The sequence below is a fragment of the Pteropus alecto genome, unplaced genomic scaffold (assembly GCF_000325575.1).
Source record: "Pteropus alecto unplaced genomic scaffold, ASM32557v1 scaffold39, whole genome shotgun sequence".
In the NCBI taxonomy this organism is placed as follows: Eukaryota; Metazoa; Chordata; class Mammalia; order Chiroptera; family Pteropodidae; genus Pteropus; species Pteropus alecto.
Window position 1 is genome coordinate 9,355,306 of NW_006443568.1, and position 12,146 is coordinate 9,367,451.

General features: G+C 42.2%; 1 pseudogene; it reads left to right on the forward strand.

The window, feature by feature from the left end:
• Nucleotides 1-5,726: 5,726 nt before the first annotated feature.
• Nucleotides 5,727-5,842, forward strand: LOC112473010 (annotated as a pseudogene).
• The last annotated feature ends 6,304 nt before the right edge of the window (nt 5,843-12,146 follow it).

Sequence of the window (12,146 nt, forward strand, 5' to 3'; positions counted from 1 at the left end):
CTGAGATTTAAATTTACAAATGGCAAACAGTATATTTGTACAGTTTTCTCCAACGTACATTTATATTTTAAAAGTAATTCTATTATCACACTACCAATTTAAAAATGTGAATTTTTGTTTTAACATAGAGTTGGTATTAATTTCAGAGAATATCCAGTCAATTTTTAGGTATGAGATATTCTTAAATCTTTAGTTACTTTATTTTAAAAAGAGTTGCTTTATATTTTAATAAACTATATCAATGGAACTATCACCTAACATGACTAAAAATGGAATAGAGAGGGCCAGATACGCCCCATCCCAATTTAATCAAAGAAAATTAGAAAATAAACTAACTGCATCTTAGTTATAATCATATAATTAGAGCTACTGCTTTCAAATGCATTAAGTAGTGTCTGGTGGTTTATTTAATTATCATCTATTGTTATGCAGCACAGAGGCTTTTTAACATGGTCAACTAAATATAGGTAAGTTCAATAGCATTGCTGTTAAGTTAATTTTGTTTTATTCTGTTTTCTTTTTGAGATGTTTAAGCATAGTAGAGTCAATAATATTTTGCCCTTATCCTTCAGGATACATTTTATTATTAATTATTATTTTATTATTTTTTAATGAAGCTTTCTGATTCTAATTTCAGAGAATATACCTTAAATGAGGGCTATTTAAACAGTCTACTTCAGACCTATAAAGTCAATATTAATTCCCAATGAAATGTAATTAATTGTACTGATTTAATAAATATGTGACTGATATATATGAAAAAATAATATGGATTGATCATTTGACTTAATTTTTTTCAGGAGGTGTCAAAGCATTAAATGACAAGAAAAGTTTTTGCAAATGAAACGTTAAGACTGTTAAATTTAACTTTTATTTTATTGCTTGTACCACCATATTTTCCCAGGAAATTAATTTCTAAAATGATTATAGATATCAGTAAAACATCATATTTCAAAAGCAAAATAACAAAATGAGGTGCAGGGATCTTAGGATTTTGTGAAAGTGCCACCTCCTTCAACTTATAAAGCCTGACCTGCTTCTGGTCCACACCACCTACTTCCTGTATTCAGCTGTCCTCTCTATAAGGTCAAACAATATCTTGTGTACTATTGAATCCCCAGGGTCTAACACAGGAACTGCTACACAGTAGATTCCAGACTATTCTTTGAATGAATAAATGATAGCACAAACATTGCTGTCTGTATTCGCCCTCTCTACTAGAAAGGAGGAGTTTATGAATTTAGAAATAATTAATGGTCAGGATAATATTGTATGGATACATTTCAACCTAATTCTGAAATTGAATAGCTCTTGCCCATTCTGCAGAAGAAAAGAGTCTTTTTTTTTTTTTTTTAAAGAAAGGAGTCTTAGGACCAGCTGGCCAAAGCCCAGAAACTCTCCCTGGAAAAAGAGTCATTGAGTTCTCATGTCGAAGCAGAGATCATCTGGTCAGACTCATTTTACATATGGGGGAACTAAGATCCATAGAGAATAAAGTGACTTCTTACACATACATACCCCATTCCTCATAAAGTACTGAAGCTTTGCGGCCAGCTTGCACCGAAAAGTAGTCAAAGTAGGTGAATTCCCTGCTGTTCGTTGGCCAGGCCATACTCCTTACCAGATAGTGTAGTTGGCTCCCCCCTAAATCTTCCTCCATGCCACCCTTGCCTCAGGCAACTACACTAGGCCAAGGGCTAGAGTTAGGGGAAGTGTCTAGGCAGGATTTTATCCCAGCATCCACCTTATCACTATAAGAAGAAAGACAGCTATCCAGGCTCCTGCAGGAAAGAAAGAAATAATTATAAAACAGGATTTGAGAGCCTGGACATTTTTTAGGCTTAGATATTCCACTTCGGGAGATTACTTAGTGATCCGTTCATGAAATCTTTCAACAAAGCTTTCCTGGGACTGTGTGTCAGTCCCTCATTAGATTAGGGGTGAGGCAGATGGAGATATAGAGATGACATGCACTCTCTAGTTCAATGTGGACCCCGCTCAACCCCTCACTTGCCACCTGCCTGACCCTGCATCTTAAAATTTCAGCCCCTACTCTAAATCATTTCTGGATAGTCTCAGGTTCTGATGAAGTATACAACTCTAACTATTGTGGACAAAAATGGGGTTCTAAGTAACCTCACAGGGTGATAAGATCATAAATACCTAACTGGGCAGGTCATGGTGGGTTGTCATGCCCCAGGCATATAAATTTAGTAAAAGCTCTATCTTTGCCTTAAGCAAGCCCTGTTTTTGTGCATCCAGAGTAACACATCTTTGAAATAAGTGATAACCACCCTCAGGAGAGCACATAATTTTGTTACTACCCAGTAATCCAATCCCTGCCTTGCTTTCTCCCACCTTCATTTACTCCTCCTCACTTTCCCTCTTTAATTTCAAATGCATAAGAGAAACTAGAAAACTGTAATTCTCAAGAGCATTTGTGATTTGCTTCCCAGCAACTGTCATCAATTTAAGCTCAAATAAACTCTTATAAAAATTCTCTACAGGTTTGGGTGTTCTTTGTCGACACCAATAACAACCCCACAATGACAACTCTGCCGTGTACTGCTATGGAGGCTGAAACTCCAAGAGGGTAAATGACTTCTCCCAAGTCACAGGGTAGGGCAGAAACAGGATCCAAGACCAGCACTTGCCAGTACCCAATGTGCACCCCCAGACTCTGCTCTGAGCCCCCGACCCTTCACTGAGCCCCCTTCATCACAATCCCTGTGTACCAACCTGCTAAACTCCTGCTGCTGGAGGCATTGGACTCTAAAACCACAGAGAAAGAAAGATTAAGCTTGAGGAGCCATCCTGACAGGACAAAGCCAGCATGCTCCCATCATTTCCTCAATCCCTTGTTGTAGCTGGGACTCAGAGGGGCGTGATGATGAACTTTCTGCCTCTAATAAGAACGGACTCACTAAGGAAATGGGCTTTCCCTTGAGAACGGGAGGACTGTCATGGAATAAAAAAGAGAGACTGTTCTAAACCAGCAAGGAGGATTTCCAACAGCACGCTGGCACAGGGGACCAACAGACTGGGAGAAGAGTGATCTGGTGTGCTGGAAAAGTGAGAATGGGAGAAGAGACGACTCAGACTAGAAGTTTAATGAGTAAGAAAAGGACCGGGTGAGGAAAGAGGACCTCTCCACAGCAGAGGGGTAGTCCAGGAGGCTATGGGCTTGGGTAGGAGACTTGGATTTGAGAAGGAGTGAGAGGGCATGAAGATAGGAGGGGGCTCAGCGAAGGGTCGGGGGCCAGAGCAGGGCAGTGGGAGACTCTAGAGGAGGTGTTAGAGAGGCTCCCTTCACCCAGTGATCCAGTTACGGCTTATTCCGATGGGCCGGAACACCATCCGGCCGGCGCCGCTCTCCAGGTCCTTGCGAGGTCCAGTCTTCCAGGCTCCATTCCTCCCAGGAGGATTCTTCTGACTACAGGTCTGCCGAGAACACAAGCACAAAGGGTAGCGAGGCCCCTACCCCCATCAAGCAGGGTGGGCCTTTGCGGGAGATTCCACATAGCCACCGCGAGTTCACCAATGCGCAAGACTTTAGGCTCCAAAATATCGTTAAGTCAATCACCTCCACAAGCCCCGCCCTCGGCCCTAACGGATAGGCCAATCCCGCAGACTGCCAGGTTCCTCCTTACTCCCGCCTGGAGGATGACTGCATTGCGGAGTCTGGCTCCCCGCTGGCCGCGCCACAGCTGTGGTAGGTGGAGGCTGCAGCGACGGCCAGGATCCCCCCCAAGGATGCCCCACTCACTGGCTGGCACAGGCATCCAGCCCACTTGTCACACAGGGTCAATTGGCCGTGCGGTAGAACGTATCGCTGGTCAAACGGAACAGGTTGAAGGCCAGCGTCACCTCCAGAGAGGCCCCGTTGGCCTTCAGGCCCTAGAGCAGCCAGGGAGAGGCAGCGTCACCCGCTGTTAGGAGCCGGCGGTGTAGATGAGCAAACATCGATTTCCCCTTTTGTGCTTGGCCTGTGGGCACGTAGATGCTGTGTCTCTTGCTGAGAACTTTACATGCCTTATTTCACTTCATCCTCATATCAATCCTAGAAGGAAGACAATACTTTTATCTCCCCTTTCTTTTCTTTATCTTCGTTTTTAAAACATCTCTCTCCCTCTTTCTGTCTTCTCTTTCCTCTCTTCCTCCTTACTATTAGTATTATTTTGATGGTGTGGCGGTACTAATTCATGACGAAGTGACCTTTTATTTTATTTTTCTTTATTATTATTATTTTTCCTTATGCTGTCTCCTTTTAATAAAGTTTGTTTATTGACTGAGCATAGTTTATCAATGATCACTTATCAGCAACAATTGCTCCAAATTTAAAAAGGAAACCTCAGTTCCTGGTGGCAATGTAGGGATTGGTGGCAAACTCTGACAGACATCAAAAATTCTGAACTAAGGAATTCAGAGATAGTGATCTGATCTGTCCACAATACTATCATGGTGACTTTTTTTGGGATGACAATCACCTAAATGTAACCCCATTGTTATAACTGCTAATATTTAGATAGACTCGTGGTATAGAGTCAATGGGCAGAAAGAAATTCTTACTATACATAACTCTATTCTAGGTGCTTGGGAGAATTAGGGAACATGAGTGAACAAAACAGACCAAAACCTCCTTTTCTCTCGTGGGTGCAGGGAGACAGACAATAAATAATAAAAAAGTAAATAATGGTGTGTAGTAGTATAGAATGTAGGTAGGAAGTGATAAGCAGATGGAAGAAAGAAATTAGGATCTAGGGTGGAGGCGCGCAGGGTAGTTTGCAATTTTAAATAGCATGGATGGGGTAGAATTCATTGAAACAGTGGCATTTTAGCAGATTTAAAAGAGATGAGAGTGTTCCATATGGTTATCAGGGAGCTGAAGGTTCTAGGAAGAGAAACCAGCCAATGCAAATGACTTTCCCACTTAGTTACCTGTCCACTCAAATGTTATCTCTTAGGTATTGGGGAGTCACCTCTCTGATCGCTGTCTCTTGTACTCCCCAAAGCTTATTTAGTCTTTTTACCCTGGGGCCTTTATTCTAGAGCTCAAGCTCACCGTTAATCAATCCATTCTACTTTCTTCCTTAATGGACCTTATCTTTTTTAAAGATGAGAAAACTGAGGCTCAGAGAGGTTAAGTAGGTTGTTTAAGTTTCTTCAAGTAGCAGCCTGGCTCCAGCATCCACTCATACTCTAACCACTAGGTTCTATTTCTTCTTGACAAAGGAGGAATTACATGCAAAGACAGACTTGGTGGTGGTTCAGAATCTGGACTTTGAAGCATGAATAGACCAACAGTGTGTCCTTGGTCAAGCCATTTAAACTCTCTGAATCTTCTTTAATCCCTTTATCTGTAAAGTGGGAGAAATTATACTTCATAGGGTTGTTTCCAGAATAAATAAGGTAATGAATGACTCACTGTGCTCTGTGAAGAATTGTTAATAGTAATGAATTACAACCTAGAAGTCAGGAGACCCAGCACCTTCTCTATACCAGGAGCTGTAGAGGATAAGGACTTCGCTTTACTTATCTCTGCCCCCGGCACTTATCAAGATCAGCCACTTATCAATTGTGTGAACTGAGCCTCAGTTTCTCCATCTTTAAAATGGGAATGAAAATATAACTACATGGTTGTGGTTTCATAACTGTGTAGCAGTTAGCATGTCTGCTTTACACACAGAAGGTCCTGGGTTCATGCCCCAGTGGAGCCACAGCCCATAGTCTATGGCCATGCCACCCTGAACAAGCCCAATATCTGATCTTGGAAGCTAAGCAGGGCTGGGCCTGGTTAGTACTTGGATGGGAGACCACCTAGGAAGACCAGGTGTTGTAAGCATAAATAATAATAATAAAAAAGAAAATATAACTATCTCATACAGTGTGTTATGAGGCTTAAATGAGTTATATGTGAAGTGATTCAAACAGTTACTTGAATGGAGTAAATGCTGTCAGTATTAGCTATTAAATGTAAAGCATATTGAATATATTACATAGTGTATAGCATTCTGAATGTTAGTTTGCTTTTGTTTTTTACTTTTATCATTGTAGGCCTCAATAATTGTTTGAGGAAAGAATAAAAGGAATGAATGTCATTTATTGGCTGTAATCTTGGTCAGGCCCGAATTTCCCTGTGCCTTAATTTACTAATCTGCAAAATGGAAATAATAATAATACTTGAATTCATCCAACAAACATTCACCCAGCACTTACTTTCTCCCAGTGTTTATATACCTAGGATATAGAGGACAGTGACAAGATCTGTGCACATGGGTACAAAAGCACCAAGCACTGGCAAGAGGTTACTAGTGCCTGACAGACACTTACATCTCCTTCACAGAGTGGTGGGTGGCCTTAACAGCACCTATCCCGGAGATGCTGGTACTGGCAAAGACCTCATTGGCCACCAGGGCAAATCTGTCTGGATCATTGCTTGTAGCTCTGAGGACCACATAGAGAGGCTTGCCAAGGGGAACTGTCTGTTCTCAAGTGGAGATGAGAGCTGAGGGTCTGTGAAGATGCCCAGGATGATGATGGTGTCCCCAGTGCCCAGAACATGAATGGTGCTATATCTGGAGAGGGATGGGGGTCAGACTCCAGAGGGAGGAACAATTTTTATTAATTTCTTGCCATGTATTGTGGGTCAAAATCTTTTTTACATGCATGATCTCATTAAATATTTACCACAATTCTGTGAAGTTCTCATTTTATAGATACGTAATCTAAGGCTCAGAGAAGTTAAGAGATGTTCCCAATTCTCACAGCTGGTTTGTGTTCCTAACTGTTCAGCAGTACTGCTGCCTCCTTTCTTTGGAAATTGTTATGGTTATTATTTTAATGGGTTCAGTGGTCAACAAGTTTGGAAACCAATATCCCTATCCATCAAAATGGCACAATCTATAAGGGCATTCCCATTCTGATGGGGGAGTGGTCTTTCCCAACAAAAAGACTGATCCGATTGATAGCTAAGATTTAACTCCATTATGGAGAATTATTCCTCTGCCAGATGGAAATAGTCAGGGCTGGTGCCCAATCATTTCTTTCCCAGCCCTTCTCGACCACATACACATACCGCCCCCTTCCTATCGGGCCAGCCCCAGCTTGCTTATAGAGAGGTGGAGTCCACAAGTACCATCCTTCTTCTCTATCATGAAGACCTGGACATGGTGACCCTCCTCTATTTTGGTGACGCTGGAGCATCCTGAGAAGGTGCCTTCCTTCAGGATCCAGTGGCGAGTCTTCAGGAAGCAGCTGCTCAGGACCACCTCAATTTTCTGCAGTTTACAGTGCGGGGCCACCAACACCCTGGACAGTTCTGCAGGAGGACAAGAGTCAGGACAAGGGCCTTATGAGGCTCTTGGGATGATGCCATGGGAGGGGGTACTAGTTCTAATATGGGTGGAGGAGACACTGTGACTCCCTTAACACACAATGACTCCCTTAAATAAAGACTCCCTCACGGGAGGTGAGACCTGTATGCCATGGGACCCTGATCCCTGGCCTTAGCTGATCCACTCACAATCTCTTTCCCAGGAACTGGGCCTAAAAGGTGGTGGTATAAAGCTTGAGAGTTGTGAGAAAGACATTTTCTGCCACGCAGGCTGAGGGGCAATGTGTGGAAAATGGAATAAAGCAGGTGCAAGTGCCAAATGGGAGAAGCAAGATTGAGAAGAAAGGTGAGTTCCTGGTTCCTGCCACTTTCACAGTTCCAGGTGCTAGTCCTTGGAGAACTTGGTTGGAACCTTGGCCTCCATCAGATACCCTTATGATAAATTCTCCTGTTTTCTCTTAGCCAGCTCTGTTGGTTTCTGTTACCTATCTGGCAAGATTATTTTTGGAGATATTGTTTTGTTCTTTATTTTTCCTTTCAGTTCCAACAGGTAGCCTGGGGCTTGGGGGATTTATGAGGGGCCTAAATTCCTGAAGAGACAGAGCTGAGAAAGGGGAGAGAGGGAATACCTTTGACAGCCACCAGGGAAAGGGGTCAGTCTTCAAGTTCTCTTCAGGACTTTTTAGTTTCAAGAGCCAACACATTTTGTTTTGCTTCATATTTTCCAATTTTTAAAATTTATTTATTTTGCTCAAGCCAATTAGAGTTGGTTTTCTGCCACTGGCACCACAAGGTGTCCTGATACACGTCAAACACCAGGACTTTTTGGGCGATGAATGAGAAACTAATACTTAACCCTTCCCGTGTTTCTATGCCTGCTCCTTTCACACTTTCTAGTGAATTTGGGATGAACTGCTTAACAGTTACTCATTAAAAAATAATGGAAATACTAGCGTAAAACATTTCTGGATTTGTTTTATCACTTTGAATTTAAAGATTTTTCTTCTTTCCTTTTTAAGAAGCTCATTGTTTCTATCTCGTCAGGCATGTTTGGTCAGAAGGGCAAATTAAGAGCAAATGCTTTGTACCAGTGTATGTTGGGCAGGGGTTGGGGGAAGGGTGTTGGGAGGCAGAGTTTAAACCAGTGACATAACTTTCTGCTATTGCAATCAATAGTAAATTGTGATATGGAGTGCCAAATAATAATATTAATAAGGGCTAAACTCCAGCACTAACACTATGAAGTAAGTGTGCTCTTATTATCCCCAGAAGAAGAAAATGAGACATAGTTCAAAACCAGGCAATCTGTCTTGCAGAGTTCATGTTCTTATTCACAGGAGAAAAAATTAACATTAAAAAAAAGCTGCCTCATTCTCCATGCATGAAAACACAATGACATACTTTCTATTTTCTATGGAGGGATACATTCAGCATTATACAAGTGGCCTCATAGCCCCATTGTCACCAAGAGACTTTGTTGACATGAGACAACCCTCTAATGAGCCAGCAGCATCTATTCAGAGTTTGACTAAACCTCCCCTGGGTTGGACTTGTCATGCTGGTCACTTCTACCTCCCCAGCCCTGCTCAGCTCCCCTCCTCTGCAACAGGGTATATTCCAAGGTGTTGCATAAATGTTCCTCAGTATGAGGATTCTAGGGACAAACGCTCTTGGAAAACGCATGTTAAAATATACTTTAAAAATCTAACCTTTAATATTAACTATTGAAGGCCCTGAAGAGTTCTGCAGTCAAGAAGCAGTTTTGTATAATCTAGGATTTTCCCAATGTATTTATAATAGGACATTTTGTGTAACATTTTGAAATCCCATAGCATTGATGCCCTGCAAAATACATTTTGGAAAATACTAGACCATAAGTTAAGCACTGCCTAGTTCTAAAGGTAATAAAAGCTTTATCCAAGGCGAGATTATCCAAAAAAAAAAAGGAATGCCAAAGAAACATTTTTGAAGGAATATGATATTTAGGAAAGCAGAATAGTCATTTTAGGAAAATCAGAATTATGTTAAATTTAAAGGTTTCAGGGGATAGATTTATTTAAACTGTGGAGGACACACGTTTGAGGAACACCATCATCTTTTTGGTTCTCAGGACCCAGCTTCTGCCCTGCCAGAGGGTGGACCTGGGAGTTAGTTGCACCACTTGGGGGAGGCCCTGTGAACTCAGCTTGCTATAATATCTGCCACGCTGGTCTTGCCCACACTGGTTTTGCCTCAGTTACCTGGCTTAGCCTTCCAGGACTCTGCTGGGGCTACAGCCTCTCTCTTTGGTGGATCATCAGCTCCTTCTCTCAGGAAGGTTTAACTTCCGGTCAGTAGTTGGAGTCCTGGGGGTTGGGGGTTGACAAACTATCCATTCAACCTCTGCTTTAGACTGAATGTTTGTATCCCCCTCCCCAAATCCATGCATTAAACCCTAATACCCAATGTGATGGTATTAGGAAATAGGCCCTTTAGAAAGTGATAAGGTGAATGGGATTAGCGTGCTTATAAAAGAGGTCCTAGAGCGTTCCCTTGTCCCTTCCACTGTATGAGGACATAGAGAGAAGACAGCATAGACTGAATGTTTGTATCCCCCTCCCAAATCCATACATTAAACCCTAATACCCAATATGATGATATTAGGAAATAGGTCCTTTAGAAAGTGATAAGGTGAATGGGATTAGTGTGCTTATAAAAGAGGTCCCAGAGCGTTCCCTTGCCCCTTCCACTGTATGAGGACATAGAGAGAAGACAGCTGTCTATGAACTAAGCTCTCACCAGACATCTAATCTGCTGGTTCCTTGATCTTGGACTTCGAGGCTCCAAAACAGTGAGGAATAAATTCCTGTTGTTTATAAGCCAACCAGTGTATAACATTCTATTATAGCAACCCAAACTTACTAAACACTCATGCCCAGCTACCTGGTCTTTCACTAGAACACACCTCTACCTAGATGGACTCTTTAGATGCCAATGTCTTACTAAAGCCCATGCCCTTTGGACACACGTTCGCCTGGGCCTTACAGAGTTATGATGTCTACTCTGGTCCCCACCTCTTCTTTGCTATATTGACACTGAGTTCCTTAGACTTACCCGAGTGGATGTAGTAGCTGTCATTACACATACAGACTTTATTGCTGACTGGGTACCCGTCAGAAGCACAGATTCCTGCTCCAGGACTACTGCTCTGGGTGTGTTTAGGGGAAACTTGACCGGCCCCAGTCATGGCAGAAGATTTTGTTGTCCCTGAGGAGCTGGGAATAAGGGCTGTTGGATGAGTAGCTGTTGTCTCAGGTTACTGGGCTGTTGCAGTACCAGCTTTACAGGCTGATTCCACTGCACGGGAAGGTGTCTGTGGCAATGGTGTGATGCATTGCAGACAGCATGCTCATTGCAAGGGTTGTTGAGATTGGGGGTGCAGCTATAGTTTCCCCTTCCTGAGTCCCAAACATCACTGTTTCGAGAACAGTTGTCCCTAGGGCAGTCAGGATTAGTGACGTGGTGTGGATAACTGCACTGGTTGTTGTGGGTAGAGATACTCTCACATCAGTGATTTTGTTTAATATTGTTGGGGATATCATTGTAGCTGACTTCTTGGAGACAGTGGTTGTCATGGACCCTGCTGATGTAACGTCAATGTGTGGTATATTAAACATTGTTGGGGCTGTATTGGTGGCTGACTTCTGAGAGTAAGTAGACACTGATGTTTCCAATCCATTGACCATAGAACTTGATGCCAAGGGGCTGCAGTTGTATCTCTCTGATTCTGTTTTGGGGTCTCAGCTGAAATGACCATGCTGGATGAGGCTGTCCCTTCTTGGTCCTTCAACATAGAAGTCATGGAATTTGATGATGTTGTACTCTTAGAGGTTGTGATGATAGGTATATGTAATCTCTCCTGAATGTCATGTGTTGGGGTTGTCTGCTCAGTGGACGCAGCAGAACTGTAGGCTGGTGGTAAAATTGGAGTTGGAGCTGGTGTTGTATGGTTCTGGAACTCAGCCATTGCTGCCCTCCTGGTTGTTGGTGAAATGCTAAGTGGAACTTCAGGGACATTGTCGCTCCCATTGTTGGATAGAGCTGAGGTTGTGTCTGAAAGAACTATCTTTCTCTTAGGTGTGGAAGTTGTTTTACCTGACTCAAACCCCCAGGTTGTAATAATGCCTATAAAAACAAACAAATAGACAAAACCCAACATACCTGTTCCCTCCACCAATTTGGAGTTCTTCTCAGATGTTTTCACTTACCAAGTATTCTTATTAGAAGATTCAATAAAAATAATGTTAACACCAACTACATTATGACTGCCTCACGTTCATTTATTTGTGTGCCAGCTCTATGCTAATAGATCTCAGCTGATGCATGCCAGAGCTCAAATTTAACTAGTGCAGGCAACTATGTCTCCTTCCACTCAATGACTATTCTAAAGACGGAATCAGCAAAAGATGGAAATCTGTTATTGCAGATGGTCTTTGATTTCTTATACCTTTTTGATTTGAGTTTCCTACTTCATTGAAAATGACTCTACTATTTAAAGATATACTTTTTTTTTTTTTTTGGTACAGTGTGACCCCTAATTGCAAACTAACAGCTTCATTTAGTGCAAAAGCAGTTGAGGATAGTTTTGACATTGTTCAATCTTCACCTTGTCCAGGTAAGGTGCTGCTCCAATGTACAAGAATTGGCTCATTGAATTCTCACAACCAACCTGAGGAAATCACTATTGTTTCTATTTATAAAATGAGGAAACTGAGGCTCAGACCAGTGAAGACATTTGTGCAAGGTCACATGGCTAGGAAGTGGTGGCACTGCA